Genomic DNA, 11,636 nt, shown 5'->3' with positions numbered 1-11,636 from the left:
TCTTATTTGGCCGTTGTATGAAATGTTGGAAATCAATTACTTCAGCTCCTTTATAGAAACATATTTAATTTGTCTGACACACCTGCCTAGTTATTTGATAGATTTCCAAATGGTTTTACCATAGAATATATATTGATAACACTTTAATTACATATTACCTTGATAAAAGTATTGTATCTACATCGCCTTTTCCTGAGAATCAGTATGTTTTCTTTTGGTTAGAGAAGTTGTGCTATGATCAATTAGAAAGTGAATACAATTTGTTTTAGGGACAAATTAAATAAATGTCGTTTCAAGCTCATGCAGTAACTGTCCTGGAGCTTTTGATCATTTCACACAAGCAGATATGAAACTAGCAGATGATGGTCAATTGCATTTCCGTGACATCTAGCATTTAAATTGGTAATTTATTTATTTTAATTTACCTTAATTAACTTGTTTATGAACTTGTCTGTCAATTCACCAGTTAGAGAGTAAAGTGAAAAACCTTTTAAAAACCCAGAATCTGCTCAATTTATTTTCCAGAATAACAGACTAGTTTTTGTTCTAAAAACGGTTCTCTTTTCTATAAAGAGTCTTTAAAAAGTGGATGTTCCATTAAAATATGGCGCCATATGTCTACAAATTACTTAGGCGTAGGAAAGACGCAGACATGACCATTAAAACTACATTTCCCAGTCAGCTCAGACCCACCCCCCCTGTTGGCGCTTGAACATGACGTCAACACGTGTATAAATACCGCACTCTTTCTTCGTCACATCCTTTTTCCGTTGCTCCTCTCGCTTTGGGTAAGTCTCTTCTCTGCCAACTCAATCCACACCAATCCTAAAGATGTCGAGATCATCCAAAGGTACTAATTATTTCATTTGATTGTTTTCACAGAAACTTCTCCTCACGATGAGAGCGAAGGTGAGTTGAACTGCGAGCGGCCGTATCTTTGTGATCCATTTCCTCTTCCTGCTGCATCACTGTCGCTAGCTAGCACCAGAACAGCACTCCTGTGCTGTTGAGCAGTCTATTGACTGAACATGTGTATCTTTCCTTGCACTGTTTATAAAGCTTACATTGACGTGTAAATTGAGACTAGTTTAGAGTTACATTGACATGTAATTTAACTCACGTCTCGATTCATGCGTAAAGCAATGCTAAGTGCTACTGCGCCAAAAGGCCCGCTTGGGTTGCATGCCCAATGCTAGCCATTTTAAGGTCAATACTCTTGACTCTAAAGTGTCCATTATTTGATTGATATGAATCCTTTTAGTATCTGTGTTGTGCTGTGCGAATTAGAGTAGTGGCTTCTGTGCTTCATGTAGTAGAGCATGCTGTAGGTGCGAGAGCACGCATGGCAAACGTGTCTGCACTAATTATTCAATAATGAAAATCTCTTGTCTTCCAGTGGAGGAAGAAGCGTATGCGCAGGTAAGAATCAATTTATTTTGTGCAACGGCCTAGTTCACAGTTGTGAATAATTACTGCATTACACTACATATACAACATAAGCTATTTATCACTCTTGGAATTTGTTGCCCAATATAGCTATTTATAATTTACACAAATCTTTTTCCACATACTTATCCGTTAAGAGGAGAAAATAGTCTTGCACTTGCTGTTTAAATGCTACATTTCATTTGGATTTCATTGTAAGGAATCTTTCATTGCTAGATTGAAGGCAGTTCAGGCTACATGCTGTACAACACAAATGGCAGCTTTTGGGTTGATGTTAAAACTCAACCTAATGTTTAGTTGTAAAGGGCCATGAAATGTGTAGATAGATTTAGCTTTAAATCATTTTTACGGTAAAAATCCATTGAGCAGCAAACTAAATGTTTTCCTGACCACTGCTGTTTTGTTTCAACAGACTGAAGCGTAAAAGGAGGAAGATGAGGCAGAGGTCTAAGTAAGCCCTCATCCCTGCAGCTGTGATCCTGTCTGAGCCTCTCCAGTTGACTGACTCCCTTCATCAGTGGAAGAGACCTAAACCCTGATTTTGAGATGACTGCGCATCTCATGCAGACTGTGGAAGTCTGACTGGAAAAGGCAAAGGCGCAGGACTAAACATAAGAACTACAGCGGCTTCTTCACGGATCATAATGCATATTGTTTTATGTATTGAACAATAAACACTTTAAAATGTACGATACGGTTGTGCCTCTTGATTAACGCAACCATGAACATATTGGTCGATCATCTATTTTGACAAGTGTACAGTAGCTTCAAGGTGGAGTCTGTGATTCTGAAAGTTAATATTTTAAATTGACGTAAACAAATGGACTTCATAACTTGGCGTGTGCCAGCTTTATTATCCCTGTTCTTGCTCCCACTGCCTCACATCTGTGGCCTGTCTGCTGTACTGACAGGCTTGGTGTGCTTCAGTCTGTAGAATGGCACTTGTTTTTTTTCTGCATGACTCGCACAAACTCCATCTCAGACAAAAGTTATGCAAACGCGCACTTTTTTTTATAGCTGTTCATTTATGCATATGGAGGCTATACAATGGCTGGAGAGTTAGACAGAAAACATCCCTGGTATTGATTGAATGGTACATCAGGTTTCAGTAGTGTGGAACTGATTATTGTATAGATACATATGAATGAATACTGGCTAGAGTTTAGACCAGGGCTCGCCAACCTTTTTGAAACGGCAACTTCAAGGGTACAAAATAATACGAAGGGCTACTTGTTTGATATAAACTTCCCGAATAACAATTTTGCATAAATCACCTTTTAATAATAAAATAAAATAAATATACACTTTTATTAATCCCCAAGGGGAAATTAGTTCTCTGCATTTAACCCATCCTTAGTTATTAAGGAGCAGTGGGCTGCGGTGAAGCGCCCGGGAAGCAACTGGGGGTTCAGTGCCTTGCTCAAGGACACGTCGACTTGCAACTAATGGGGAGAGCGGGGATCGAACCCACAACCTTGCGGTTGCAGGACGGCCCTCTTACCCCACTGAGCTACAGCCGCCCCAAATGATCCTGCACACGACATCCACGTGGTTTGATTAACCTGAAGCTTCTAGAACTACGGTCTCTTCTGACCAACGTTCTGATTATGACCATAGATTGTGCGGAAAACACGTAATACTAAAAATGTTAAGAACAATTGGTCCTCCGCACCGACTGTCAGTGTTCGGGTCCTAATATCAATAAGCAGAGTGGCTATGTTTGCACGCGCAACACATTTTTTAAAGCCCGATATCCACTGTTAGAGACATCATTTCAGGGTCATAGTGATATTTTATGCTCATTTCGACTCTATCACTGAGATAAAGATGAACTAAATCCATGTCAAATATACCATTCAATGAAAAACACTATTATACTCATTAATAACTACTGACATTCTGTCAGTGGGTTTCCTCCGAGCACTTCGGTTTCCCCCACAAGCAGGGCTGGATAGGCCATCTGGCATACCGGGCAAATGCCCGCTGGGCCGCGGTAGTTTTGGGCCGAGCCGGCCGGCCGGTCCAAAAAACAAAAACAAAAAACTTTTTTTTTTTTTTGGACCGGCCGGCCCGAAAATATCGCGGCCCGGCCGAAAGCTACCATCGAATGGCCCATAAATCGGGGACAGCGGCCCATTGGTCCATTTTCTATACAGACACAGGGCTGGCCCAATCAACAGAGAGAGAGGTTGGGGGGGTTTACGCACGGTGCTGAGCCTGGATACTTGAGAGATGGAGGGGGAAAAAAGCACACAAAAACGGAAGGGAGGCTGGGAAAAAATTATAGAGAAAAAGAAAAAGAGACTCGAGGCAGATGCTGCCAAATGTGTCAACATTAGGGACATGTTTGCTGCTGCTGCTCCCACAAGTTTAATGTTAACGTTACCACAGCAGCAACAGGTTGAAGAGGAGGCTGGCAGAGAGGAGCAGGAGCAGCAGGGTACAGATACAGAGGAAGCAGGGCCGAGTCAGCCTCTAACTTTAGTTGATCCGGTAAGGAAAATATAGCTACAGACTATAGCTACAGCTGGCTGACGTTACTACACAGCTAGCTTAGGCGTGTGCACACTTGGCGTTTTTTTAAAATGAAAAACTCCGGCCGGAGCGCTTTTTCAGGTAGAAAAAGACGCTGGCAACATTTGTTACAAAAAGCAGCCGAGAGCGTCTTTTGTTGTCATAACAATGTTACTACAACATTTTCGCGATAGTACAAAACGTTAAACAGGTGAATAAGCTAACTACCCAAGACAACAACACTGTCAACATGTTTGAATTCATGCACATATCAATAATCAGTTGATGTGTTTGTCGTAATGCACTTGATGACAATATAATTAGCTAGCTAGCCAACCACACAAGCTAGCCAACCTACTTGCTACGCTAGCTACCTTTAGCTTTTCAGCCGGACAGGTCTTGCTTGTGATTGGTCAGCTGTCAAAAAAGTGCTTGACGTAGCGTAGGGCGTTTTTCTCTGAGAAGTTTAACTTTTTTCAACTGGAAAAGACGCTCTGAGCTGCAGAAAAAAACGCTACCGATGGTGGAGAGGCTCAGCACGGTCTACTCCATAGGATTATAGTAAAACGGACGCTGGCAGCTTAAAAAAATACCCATAGTGTGCACACACTGTTGTTGGGTGTCACATTTTCATATATGTTGAATGTTGTTTGTTTTAATGTGGAACTCAGGAAGAATAGCTGTCACCAAGATGGCAAATAAGTTAATGGGGATCCAATTCAACAAATAATCATCTTAGAGGGCTTATAAAGATGTCGATGTGTGATGCATGATGACTCCAGTGATGTCATTCAGTGACCTACAGTATGGCAACAAGAACAAAAAGCTGCATTATTATTATTATTATTATTGCAAAACTAACAAACATACAAAGAGAATAGAACATGTATAGCCTACAAAGAGCCAATGTATACAGACAGCCACTATGTCAAATACAGTAGTACAAAGTAGGAGCAGATACTTATAGTTTTAATAGCTTTCTTATTGTTTTGGACCTTGTTAAGTTAAAGTTAGGCCTACTTGTAATCATCTCTCCTTGACTCTGTATGTCCAGGCAAGTCAAGCTGCAGTTGGAGTGGAGGCTAGAGGCGGAGCAGTGGAGGATAAAAACAATGAGGAAGAACAGGGTGTAGATTACTTTGCCCGTCCTGACCCTTCATTGAGGCAGGCTTTTTTAAACTACCATCCCAAACAAGAGGCTAAAAGCCCTGTTGTGAGGAAGGTGTTCACCAGAGATGGAAGTTGCAGGAAGTGGCTGACATACAGTGAGGGACGTCACAGTTTGTTTTGTTTTGTATGTCTCTCTCAAAGGCTGCCGTCATTTGTTTGAAGAGAAGAAATTTCACTGGAGTGGACTTCACACTTTCTTTTTTGTTTAGCAGTGAGTTTACAGTATGCTGTATTTATTACTAGTACTAAATTATTTGAATTTATTATTTAATATAATAAAACATTTGAAATTATTCTTTGACTTCTGGTGCTTTTTATTTGATAACATTTTACTTCTACTGTACTTGAGTCAAGTATGGAGATTGTATACCCCATGGCCACCACCGCCAGTCAAGAGTGAGTGAGTACACTGGTCTATTTGCACTGGTACCATTGCTTACTGCATGTAGTCATCTTTGTAGTGGTTTGGGGGAATACTGTATATATATGACTGTACAGCACGTTATATAAGACGAGTATATAAGGCGAGTATTTTTGTGCTGGTGGGTGTGGTCCGACCGATTGGGGTGGGCCTGTCTGGGCCAAAAATGCCAGGGCCTAATTGTTGTCCCAGTCCAGCCCTGCCCACAAGGTGACAGGGGCACACATTGTGTAACTGTCATTCCCTCCCTGGGATAAAAAAAACCCCGCTTTTGTATGTTTTAAATAAGATACAAATAAATATATAATTTTACATTTAATAAAAATATTATTATTAATTATCTTTTTAAATAATATTCAAATTAAGTAACTTCTTCCTTTTAGTGGAGCAGGTCAGGTTTGGGGTCTCGGGATCGAAGTGGGTCCGTGTACGTTTTGTTAGTTTGTTTTTTTGTTTAATTCCGAATACGGAAATCACGTGGTTTTTTCGTTTTCCGTTTGAAACCAAAAACGGAATACCACCTCCGTATTTCGTTTCTGCCGTCTGAAACCAAAAATGACAGAACGGAAGTGCTTAAAATGAAAGTCTAAATAAAAGCCAGTGATACATATTCGTATTAACGTTAGAAGAATATTAATTAATCAATATAAAGAATAAATAATTAAATGGGGATATTTTAACGATGCAAACACATAGCAGGGTAACGTTAGAAGAATATTAATTCGTCAATATAAATAATAAATAATTAAACCTGGATATGTTAGCGACAGTGGTGACGACGGGAAGTTTACTATTCATGTACACAGCAAGAATCACCTTCTCACTTAATCGTTGCATTGTTTAATGCAACACAGTTCCTAATATAGATTAATCAAAGTAACATGGCCAACATCAACGCTGTGTACAAGAAGGGGATGAGTCGACTCTTTTTCCTGAGAAAGCTTCGATCCTTCAACGTGTGCAGCAAGATGCTGGAGTTATTCTACCAGTCGGTTGTGGCCAGTGTGCTGCACTTTGCCATTGTCTGCTGGGGGAGCAGCATCGGAGCCGGTGACACCAGCCGTCTGAACAAACTGGTTAGGAAGGCTGGCTCCATCATCGGCTGCCAGCTGGAGCACCTGGAACAGGTGGTGGAGAGGAGGACGTTGAAGAAACTGGTGTCCATATTGGACAACCCGGACCACCCTCTCCACCACCTCCTACAGGGACAGAGGAGTACTTTCTCCAGACGTCTCCTCACGCTCCGCTGCCACAAGGAGAGATACAGGAGAACATTCCTGCCGACGGCTATGAGGCTCTACAACAGTTCACCTCTTGCCAGATCACCCTAACCCTTCTTATTTTTTTTAATTTTATTATTTTTATTTTTTTTCTTGTGTGTTGCTGCTACTGACTCGACAAATTTCCCCTTGGGGATTAATAAAGTATATATCTATCTATCTATCTATCTAATGTTTCTGTGCACAAGATTGGGCATTGAATTATGAACATTTTGGCATTAGTTGCATGCCAATTGGATACAAATTTACCGCACTATGGTAAAAAGAAGATTTTGACCTTTTCATGACCTTGACCTTGGCCTTTGACCCGATCGATCCCAAAATCTAATCAAATGGTCCCCGGATAATAACCAATCATCCCACCAAATTCCATGCGATTCAAGAAGATTTTGACCTTTTCATGACCTTGACCTTTGAGCAGATCGATCCCAAAATCTAATCAAATGGTCCCCGGATAATAACCAATCATCCCACCAAATTTAATGCGATTCGGTTTAATACTTTTTGAGTTATGCGAGTAACACGCATACAAATAAATAAATACACGGCGATCAAAACATAACCTTCCACATTTTCAATGCGAAGGTAATCATATACACATGTTGATGAGCAGCTTCAGCTAAACTCCAGATTGGGAGTTCATCTCGTGCATCTCCACTAATTGACTCGGGCATTGTCATGTTTCACTCAAACACTGTATCGAGTTGTCCTCTTTACCTTCGTTAGCGGGAGAAGACGTGAGATGTAGAGGAAAGCTTCACAAAGCCGGGAAGGACTGAGGAGGCAGGCAGGAGGACACGTGTTGTGGATCAAATTCAACACGAGCATAAGAGGATATTAATTAAAATACGCCACAAAAGACGTCTACAAAACGCAGAATGCTGTAAAACCGTGACTAAACACGTCGACCTCGCTGAATAACACACGGGGAGAACGTGTTATATTTACTGGCTAGAAAACCCTTTTAACAAATTAAGGATGCAACACCGACAGAAACTACAAATAAACACAGCTGCCAAACAACTCCCTCTTCACAATGCAACACAAGACTTACAATTAAAGTGTCTCCTCCCTAAACACCAACCTTATCATGACTGAAGTGAAGATAAAAATTAAGAAGAAAACATGGACATGTCACTGTTTTGGTTTTCCAGAAGCATCCCTCTAGTCCAGATGTGTTTGAAGAGCTTCTCTAGAATCTGATCAGAACATCGGAATCTCTGGCTACAAATACAAAGACGTCCCTTTTTTCACCCTTCTTTTTTTAATGGTATTATGCAAACAATACATAGACTGATACACAAGCAATCCTTTCCCAATCATCACTTCTGACCAACTTGAAGTCCACGGCGGTGTCTACATGTGCCTCTTTCCTCTGATTCTGGGCATCAGCAGAGAGCGTTTGGGCCTCGCGTTGGGCTACAACAGCTGGATGAAGCTTTGGGCTGCAAGCCTTCAAGATCCGGCACCTTCCGGCATGTTTTTGAAGAGGTGTGTGTGTGTGTGTGTGTGTGTGTGTGTGTGTGTGTGTGTGTGTGTGTGTGTGTGTGTGTGTGTGTGTGTGTGTGTGTGTGTGTGTGTGTGTGTGTGTGTGTGTGTGTGTGTGTGTGTGTGTGTGTGTGTGTGTGTTTAATTTGTGCTTGGAGCATTACCGCCACGAAAACTATTTATTTTCCTGATTCAGATTCTTTGTAAGTTCGATTTTCTCGAGCGCTTATGTTTCTAAATGGCGTGTCGGGCCTTTAATTCATCGCATGGCGGTTTGCGACGCCGAAGGGTTTTTATGAACCGGCTCAGCGTTAAAAAAGCAGAAATGTTACAGATGTTGAGATTTATTTCACCACATCGGTTCAGGATAAGTCCAAGAAAAGAAAATGAGGTTGTCAACCTTTCGTGGCCAACACCAGAGAGTACTGACTCTCCATCATCTGTGACCTTTACGTTTTAAACTGTTTACACACACACACACACACAACACTTTACCAGCGCAGAGCAAACATCCAGAACCCTGTTTTGAAGTCCCGGCCAGTTCCTGTGAAATCCAGGACACTGAAGGGCTTTAAAAAAAAAATCTTAAATGAATATGTATACACAGCGCTGTGGTTGTGATTTACATGAATGTTACAATCCATGTATGACCTGATATTACAAACATTTACCAGTTATCCATTTAAGGATTTAAGGAGAAGAAGAAGAAGAAGGCTTGAATAAAAAATGTAATGAATAATACATTGAGTAAATAAGAACGCATTTTTTGTGCACTGGTGGGCACCATGCTTCTGTTTTACTGCATATAAACTACATATATAAAGTGTGTGCCTTTTTCTTAAATATATAATTATACTATTTAGTTGTCATTTATATTTGTACTTTTATCAGCGAAATGTAAGTAAAGTCCTTCCGCTTCCTTCCTGGGCTCCATCATCACCCCGGACCACAAGTGGGAGCTGAACATCAGCTCCACCATCAAGAAGGCACAGCAGAAGATGTTCTTCCTGCTGAAGAAATTCAACCTGCCAAAGACAACGATGGTGCACTTCCACACTGCCATCATTGAGTCCATCCTCTGCTCCTCCATCACTGGCTGGTGCGCTGCAGCCACCACCAAGGACAGGGCAGGCTGCCCCGCTCTGCGGAGAGGGTGATTGGCTGCAATCTGCCGTCCCTGAAGCGAGCAAGGAAGTTTGCAGCTGACCCCTCTCACCCTGGTCACAAACTGTTTGAGTCCCTCCTCTCTGGCAGGAGGCTGAGGTCCATCAGAACCAAGAGCTCACGCCACACAGACAGCTTCTTTCCGTCGGCAGTCCGGCTCATGAACAGAGCCCGGGTCCCCACTGACCCTCATGAACAGAGCCCGGGACCCCACTGACCCTCATGAACAGAGCCCGGGACCCCACTGACCCTCATGAACAGAGCCCGGGACCCCACTGACCCTCATGAACAGAGCCCGGGTCCCCACTGACCCTCATGAACAGAGCCCGGGTCCCCACTGACCCTCATGAACAGAGCCCGGGTCCCCACTGACCCTCATGAACAGAGCCCGGGTCCCCACTGACCCTCATGAACAGAGCCCGGGACCCCACTGACCCTCATGAACAGAGCCCGGGTCCCCACTGACCCTCATGAACAGAGCCCGGGACCCCATTGACCCTCATGAACAGAGCCTGGGACCCCACTGACCCTCATGAACAGAGCCCGGGTCCCCACTGACCCTCATGAACAGAGCCCGGGACCCCATTGACCCTCATGAACAGAGCCCGGGACCCCACTGACCCTCATGAACAGAGCCCGGGTCCCCACTGACTGACTCTGTCATCCCCAGGACATTTCCTTCCGGTCACTCCCCTGCACACCTCTTTATACTTAATATTTAACATCTAATTTCACATGTCACTTTAACACACATTACACTTAAACACACACTTACAGTACTCTGTCAACAGCACTGATAAGTTTGGGCACTTTATTTTTTTTCATACTTTATTTAAATGGTTTATTTAATAAGGGACAGTGCACATTGATAAAAACATTGCAGTAAATGTGCCAGAGTTAGCCAAGAGGCTATTTTTCATCTGTAGTCCCAATGTTGCTGATGTTAAGAACAAACCTAAAAACATAAGATTGCAAATACAATCTACAGATAAAGCAAATAAAATAGGGGAGAACAATGTTAAAATGGACAGAATAAAAACATAATGTCAGAGATACAACATAAAAGCTTACAGACTAAATGTGACATACAACTGCAAACAGGTGAACGACAAGAGAAGACAGGTGGAGTAAACGACCGACCAGCAAGTCAAGACATACAGAGACCGGACAACAGACAGACAACAACTGACAGACAGACAAAATGAAAGTCCAACCTGGACAGATGGAGGAGGTAGTTACAGTCTAGTGCTGACAGAGCTGGGTAGTAATGTACCATTTCTTTGTTTCTGCTTTAAAAGAGTTGAATGATTGTAGCTCTCTGATAGATCCTGGAATGTAGTTCCAGTGAACTGCTGCTTGTACTGAGAAAGCAGCATGACTAAAAGCACTTTTCCTGAGAGGGACGATACAATCCCCTCTTGCTGCACCTCTTGTGAGCCGATATCCAGTTCGTGTGGTGACAAATTGTTTGAGAGGAGGAGAGGTCAATCCATGTATGATTTTGTACATCAGACAGACGTGCACATATTTAATCAAGTTATCCCAACTAAGCAAGTTGTATTTTTAGAATAGGACAGTGATGAGACAGAACTTTTTTTTATCAAGAGTTTTGAGTGTACGCTTGTATAATGACTGTAATGGTTTGAGCGTAGTGGCACTAGCATGTGACCAGGTTGTTAAACAGTAGGTCATGTGGGAAATAACCATTGAATGCATGAATGTTTTAGCTGCCTCTGTTGACATGTAGTTGCGCGAGAATCGGAAATTGGATAGATTGAATTTTACCCGATTACAAACTTGTTCACCTGTGATTTGAAAGACAGATTTGAATCAAAAAGTACTCCCAGGTACTTGTATTCAGATACAACCTTTAGCCTCTCCCCAGATACAAAAACATCCGGTTCTACACTATCAGAGTTTCTTTTGGTAAAAAACATACACACAGTTTTGGATATATTGAGTTGTAAACAACATTGCGTTAACCAAGTAGTCACATTAGCCATGGATGTAGTGAGTTCTTTTGCTACATCTCCCAAATTGCTGCCATGCAGATAAATGACGGTGTCATCGGCATACATTTGAATATACCAATGTAAAGTTCAAATTATTGCACTATGTTGACTGTTGATTGTTTTTGATTTTTGTGGTGTTGT

At 42.0% G+C, this 11,636-nt stretch overlaps 1 long non-coding RNA gene across 1 annotated transcript; it reads left to right on the top strand.

Annotated features, from left to right (window-relative positions):
* The first annotated feature begins 740 nt into the window (after positions 1-740).
* LOC130208581 (uncharacterized) lies at positions 741-2,135 on the top strand. The gene is made up of 4 exons (XR_008834452.1): positions 741-788; positions 883-909; positions 1,397-1,419; positions 1,859-2,135. It is a non-coding gene; the product is annotated as an uncharacterized LOC130208581 (long non-coding RNA).
* The last annotated feature ends 9,501 nt before the right edge of the window (positions 2,136-11,636 follow it).

Source organism: Pseudoliparis swirei, chromosome 18 (genome assembly GCF_029220125.1).
Source record: "Pseudoliparis swirei isolate HS2019 ecotype Mariana Trench chromosome 18, NWPU_hadal_v1, whole genome shotgun sequence".
Taxonomy (NCBI): domain Eukaryota; kingdom Metazoa; phylum Chordata; class Actinopteri; order Perciformes; family Liparidae; genus Pseudoliparis; species Pseudoliparis swirei.
This window is presented reverse-complemented; position numbering and strand designations above follow the sequence as displayed.